Here is a 6,670-nt window from a genome sequence, read left to right on the forward strand (position 1 = left end):
AAAAGCGAAGACATTAGCTCTGGCAGCTCAGTCCGGTGCCCATGTTTCTGGTGTTTATAGCTGTTACTGTGCCAAGTCAGGTTCGCCGTTTGGTTTTATTGTGAAGCCAAGAGGTAGGGGGTGAAATCTTGCTGAGGTGGTTACAGTGTAGAGGGGCTCAAATGAACCTGTGTTGCTGTTCCTGAGGCTTCTGCTCCAGGTAGCATATTTACTGAACACTGAGCACACAAGTTTGTCATGCTTGTGTTAATCAGAGAAGTGTCAAAGTTGGGCTGAAATTTTGAAGACTTTTTTTTTAATTTTCTTGCAGCTTTTGTTTGAAAAAGGGCCTCGTGCTGAGAACTGCAAACATTTGATGCAAACAACTTTGTTTGTTTGCACAAACTATCACTCTAGCTAAAAAAAGAGAAAAGAGAAAGGTGACCACGCTTTCCATTAAGCTGAAGCCTGGCATGGCTGTGTGCATTGTTAGTGTGTGGTGACAGCATGTGGTTGTCCTCTTTGGCAACAGAACTGCCGTGCCAAGTACCGCCAATTCCTGACGGACTGGATCAAGCAGGAAAGGTTCCGGCTGGTCATCATGCTTTCCAGCTGCCTCTCCCAGTTCACAAACCCCTCGGACATGCCCAGGTACATCACAACCCACTCCGGAAAGCTTCCACTTTTTTTTCATTCTTCTCTGGGCCAAGATGTGAAAAACGATAGCTGTACTGTGCCACAGTAGAAACACTGTTTCTAGTGCCTCTGGTGTCTGCTTTCACTACCATCATCATCATCATCAGCCTGACTACGCCCACTGCAGGGCAAAGGCCTTTCCCATGTCTCTCCAATTACCCCTGTCCTTTGCAAGCTGTGGCCACCGTATCCCCGCAAACTTCGTAATCTCATCTGTCCCCTGCTATGCTTCCTTTCTATTGGAGACGCTTAACTACTCATATCAAAACAAGTCTAGTGTGCACTATATGTCTGTAGCTCACTTTCTGGCATGTCGAGTAAACTTGTGATGCCAGGACACAAACTATGTGACACTATTTCAAGTGCCCTTGGGGGGCATGTTTCCTTCTGTTTATGTGCGACGCACAGTGAGTGGGCATCGTATTTACAGTAGATTCGTGATTATTTGAAGTGACTTTTTGGACCCGCTGACATCATGTGATTAAAAATGGCTCTTTTTATGTGAACTTGGCACACTGTAAACAAAATTTTCCATCCCATTTGAGTTTGAAATATAAAGAGCTGACTGACTGCAGTTGAATGAGGTACAGTCTTTGTCAAAAGTTTAAGAGCCCAGGAAGCCTTGCAGTGGGACTCCTGTAACATTTGTGGTAGTCCTACCAATTGGAGGAGGCAGGACCAGAAATCTTCTTACCTTCAGCAAATTTGGAGCGCTGGAGATGCATTACGAACCAGACAGTGTGCTTCAGAAGCAAACCCCCTGGGCTCAAAACTTTTGACAAAGGCTGTACATGCCGAGTGCTTTGCGTGTTGAAGTATAAACTTTTGCTGATATATTACTCCATATAATGAATGTGTCCCCAAAATTTGGGTAAGATGAGGTATCTCTTGATTTTTTTTCTTTCTCGAGGATTTAATTAGTTTCTGTTAGTCCTGTCAGGTTGTGGGTTTACAGTCTATAATATTCTCAAGTAGGACAGACGTTTTGTATTCTAAAAAAAATCCCTATGACTGCAGCCCCACACTCCGTTCTTTTGCGACTAAATGTATGTATGTAGACCGCGGCGGTTGAGCATCTGTCTTGCATGCGGAAGGTGTGGGGTTCGATCCCCAGTGCCACCGGGTACCCACTCACGATACAGTGGGCACAAGCTTTCCCCTGGTCTGGTGCTCGGCTTCTTTACGGGAAATGCTTGGAAAATTGGTCTTTGGCCCCACCTTGAGCAGAAGAAAACACCTTCTGCCATGGCGCTCTTTAGCCAAAGATGCATTTGCACCATAGAAATGCATCATCATCATCATAAATGTATGCATGTGAAGTGTAGTTTGCAGTGGTTGAGCCTCATTGCTAGCCTTGTGCACTGGGGGTAGCCCAAGTTGCTATTCACCCGGTCTTTTTGTTGCGTTAGCAACGCTACGGTCTCGTCGTGTGGCCAGTAGGCACGAATGGCCTTGAACGGCCGTTGCCTAGCAACCTTTTAGCAGAGCTCCACCAGGTGGCATCGCCGCTGCCGTGCGTGTAGTCGCTCGCTCCCGCCAGATGTGTGCTCTCTGCTGAGGTAGAGGGTGAGGTGGTGGCTCTTCGCGGGGGTATATGCGCGCTTCGCCTCGGTGGAATCTTGTCGTTATGGAGAGCCCTGAAGAGAAGCAACGGCGACACGACCAAGCTAGAAAGAGACGACGCGCTCGAGAGACAGCAGAACGCGCTGCACGGCTCACAAAGCATCGCAGCTAACGCAACTGGCCAGGCTTACCCAGAGCTAAACCACGCCTCATTCTCATCATCTGCCTTCTACCCACAGGTACTCGGTACTCGGTAGGTACTCGGTACAGGTACCTGACCTTCAAAGATGTTTCATGGACATGGATGGATAAGGTGCCCAAAGCCTTTCTGCAGACAAAGACACTTGGTGATGAAGGCATCAGTAGTGCCGTACTATGGCCGGTAGAAACCAGTACTGGTTCAGTGTATTGCCAGTCAAAATGGACTTGGGGCACCACCTCTTCAAGACACAGAGCACTCACACCCAGCGAGGTGCGGTAAGTGCAAATAGAAAAATAAATTCTCGCGGCACTCTTCTTGATGGACGGAATTCCACAGGAGAGAAACTTCTTGATGACACAACATATCGTGCTTTAGTCCCGTATGACTGTGGTGATCAACAGGTCAAAGACATCAGTGCCAGCAGCCACCTCCCTGTCCAGACTGAAACTGCGGAAGCGATACGACAGCCGCCATCAACAATCACAGCCTCCAGAAGATGAGAATGCTAATCCTCAGTGGATGGCCACAAGAAAAGTGCAATGTCCCAGCAGAAATCAGAACGCACTTTCAATTCTGAGACCAGCTTGCTATGGAAGACGGCGCTATACTCAACGGACAAAAAATAGGCATAGCAAGGAGGCTCCAAACAGCTGACGAAGGAAAAGCTCCATGTGTCCCACATGGGCATCGAGAGGACTCTGCGACATGTACGTGACAGCACCTTTTCGACAGGTGTGAATGCCAAGATAGGAGAGCAAATTTCAGCTCGCGATGCTTGGCAAAAAGATGCATCAGCTCAAGAGAAAGAAGCACTGAAGGTCCGCCCGCAGCCAAGCTTGCCTTGGGACCCCGTTGGAGCTCAGACTCTCAAGTACAGAGGAGAATGCCCGTTGGTGACAGCAGAATGCCATGGTAACTTCTGGGAAGACGATCAGCTTGACTCGCTGACTTCTGCACATGAGATCCACAAATTGAGAGCTCTCTTTTCTCCTGAAAATTTCCCAAGTCAGGAGACCACTTGGGAACCTGACCTTCAAAGATGTTTGACGGACATGGATAGATAAGGTGCCCAAAGCATTTCAACAGACAAACGACTTGGTGATGAAGGCATCAGTAGCACCGTACTATGGCCCGTAAGAACCACTAGTGGTTGAATGTAATGCGAGTGAAATGGACTTGGAGCTTCACCTCTTCAAGACGGAAAACCAACATCCTTTGCAAGCACAGCACTCACACCGAGCGAGGTGCGATAAGTGCAAATGAAAAAGAAACGCTTGCCACACTCTTCTCGCTGAACGGCATTCCACAGGAAAGGAACTTCTTGCTGACATAATTTATCGTGCTTTAGTCCCATATGACTGTGCTGATCAACAGGTTGAAGACATCAATGTGATCTGCCACCTTCTTGTCCGGAAGAAAACTGCAGAAACGATTCGACACCCACCATCAAAGATCACAACATCAAGAAGATGACAACCCTTATCCTCAGACGGTGGCCACAAGAAAATTGCAATGTCGCAGGAGAAATCAGAATGCACTTTCAATTCTGACACCAGCATGTTACGGAAGACGGCGCAATACTCAACGGAGAAAAAATGGTCATTGCAAGGACACTTCAACATCTGATGAAGGAAAAACTGCACGTTTCCCACATGGGCATCGAGGGGACTCTGCGATGTGTACGTGACAGCATCCTTTGGCCAGGCATGAACGCCAAGATAGAAGAGCAAATTTCAGCATGTGATGCTTGCCACAAAAGTGCACCAGCACCGATGAAAGAAGCACTGAAGGTCCACCCCGAGCCAAACTTTCCATGGGAGCGTGTTGGATCTCACATTGTGTTGTACAGAGGAGAATGAATGCCCGTTGGTGACAGTAGAATATCATGGTAACTCCCAGGAAGACGATCAGCTTGACTCGCTGTCTTCTGCACATAAGATGCACAAATTGAGAGCTCTCTTTTCTCCTGAAAATTTCCCAACTCAGGAGACCACTTGGGAACCTGACCTTCAAAGATGTTTGACGGACATGGATAGATAAGGTGCCCAAAGCTTTTCAACAGACAAAGGACATGGTGATGAAGGCATCAGTAGTGCCGTACTATGGCCCGTAAAAACCACTAGTGGTTCAGTGTAATGCCAGTGAAAATGGGCTTGGAGCTTCACCTCTTCAAGACGGAAAGCCAACATCCTTTGCAAGCACAGCACTCACACCCAGCGAGGTGCGGTAAGTGCAAATGAAAAAGAAACGCTTGCCACACTGTTCTCGCTGAACGGAATTCCACAGGAAAGGAACTTCTTGCTGACACAATGCATCGTGCTTTAGTCCCATATGACTGTGCTGATCAACAGGTGGAAGATATCATTGCGATCAGCCACCTTCTTGTCCGGAAGAAGACCGCAGAAACGATACGACAGCCACCATCAATGATCACAACCTCCAGAAGATGACAACCCTTATCCTCAGACGATGGCCACAAGAAAATGCAATGTGCACAATTCAGAATGCACTTTCAATTCTGACACCAGCTTGCTATGGAAGACGGCGCTATACTCAACGGAGAAAAAATAGAGAAAAAAACAACTGACGAAGGAAGAGCTCCACGTGTCCCACATGGGCATCGAGAGGACTCTGCGACATGTACGTGACAGCACCTTTTCGACAGGTGTGAACGCCAAGATAGGAGAGCAAATTTCAGCTCGCGATGCTTGGCAAAAAGATGCATCAGCTCAGGAGAAAGAAGCACTGAAGGTCCGCCCGCAGCCAAACTTGCCTTGGGACCCCGTTGGAGCTCAGACTCTCAAGTACAGAGGAGAATGCCCGTTGGTGACAGCAGAATGCCATGGTAACTTCCGGGAAGACGACCAGCTTAACTCACTGACTTCTGCACATGAGATCCACAAATTGAGAGCTCTCTTTCAAGACATGGCGTTCCAAGCCTTCCGGTCAGAGACAACGGCCAACAATACTCCAATGAGGCATTCAGCAACTTTGAATCGCAGTGGGACTTCGAGCATTTCTCGCGAAGCCCAACCTATCCGAGATAGAATGGCGTGGCGAAATCCACAGCTCGATGATTGAAAATCCTCTTGAAGAAGACATGAAAGTAACAGCCATCTGTAGATGGTGTTCCTCTGCTTTACCAAAACGCCATTCCAGCATTTGAAAGCATGTGATGCCAGTTTTTGATGCTCAGGAACACCACGAAGACGCTCCGTGGATTGGCGCTGAAGTAAAACATTGACCTTAAGGATGAGGACTTAACATTTGGTTTACGAAGCACCGAGGAATGGCTCAAATTAAAATCAAAAGAAAACACTTACAATCCGGAGTGCCCCATCACTATTGTGCCATGCAAGGCAGCGGGTCGAAAATGAAAAATTAACATGAAGGATGAGGACTCACCCAGCGCTGAGCCAGAACACGATGATGGCGCCCAGGGGTTCGGATCTAAAGTAACAACCAACATGAATTTGGCTCACCCACTGCAGCACTCCGATGACCACGTTGACCCGCCAGGGAAGTAGTGCAATGTGAAAAAGTGAAAAATGAGGACTCACCCATGGTAGCCCCTGAACATCACGAAGACACACCGGAGAGTACCTGAAAACTCAGAATTACCGTAATGGATGAAAACTTAGACGGTACAATGCCTCAGCAGCATAACTCCTCGCAATCAAATGAGTCAAAAGTAACAGGAACGACGAAGGCTGTCATGCGGGTAAACCCCAGCATAGTCGTCGGACGGAGAGCAGGCTAAAGGTCAATGCTGGATGCGCGAAGATTACTTTTTGGAGCGAAAAAAGGCTACGGTGCTGAGCTGGAATGGATGTCGAAAGTCAAACCTAATCTGATTCAGGAAGCCTCCGCTTCCTGCCAGTGCCCTCCACGGACAGCCTTTTGTGGTTCAGTAAACAGTCTGAGGGCGCCTTGGGTTTTGAAGTAGAGCACTGTTTGCATGCGGCCGCATTTCTGAGGCCCTCTTACAGCGGGTAATGAGTTATTGCTTTTACCCCCCACTTCGACGACTAGAGGCTGCATATGGAGAGGGCTTTATGCAGAGCTCGAATGATGAAATCCGAGATGTTGCCACCACAACTCCTCCGGGTAGTCGAGCTCTTGCCGATTATCAAGCCCGCCGTGATCACGACGAGAACTTTGAGAACGTGCTGCAGAAATGACAGCAGATTGGTGTGCATCTCAAATGAGAGAAAACACAAGTTCGCTCAT

The sequence above is a fragment of the Amblyomma mixtum genome, chromosome 8 (genome assembly GCF_055824585.1).
Source record: "Amblyomma mixtum isolate Tamu chromosome 8, ASM5582458v1, whole genome shotgun sequence".
NCBI classification, from domain to species: Eukaryota; Metazoa; Arthropoda; class Arachnida; order Ixodida; family Ixodidae; genus Amblyomma; species Amblyomma mixtum.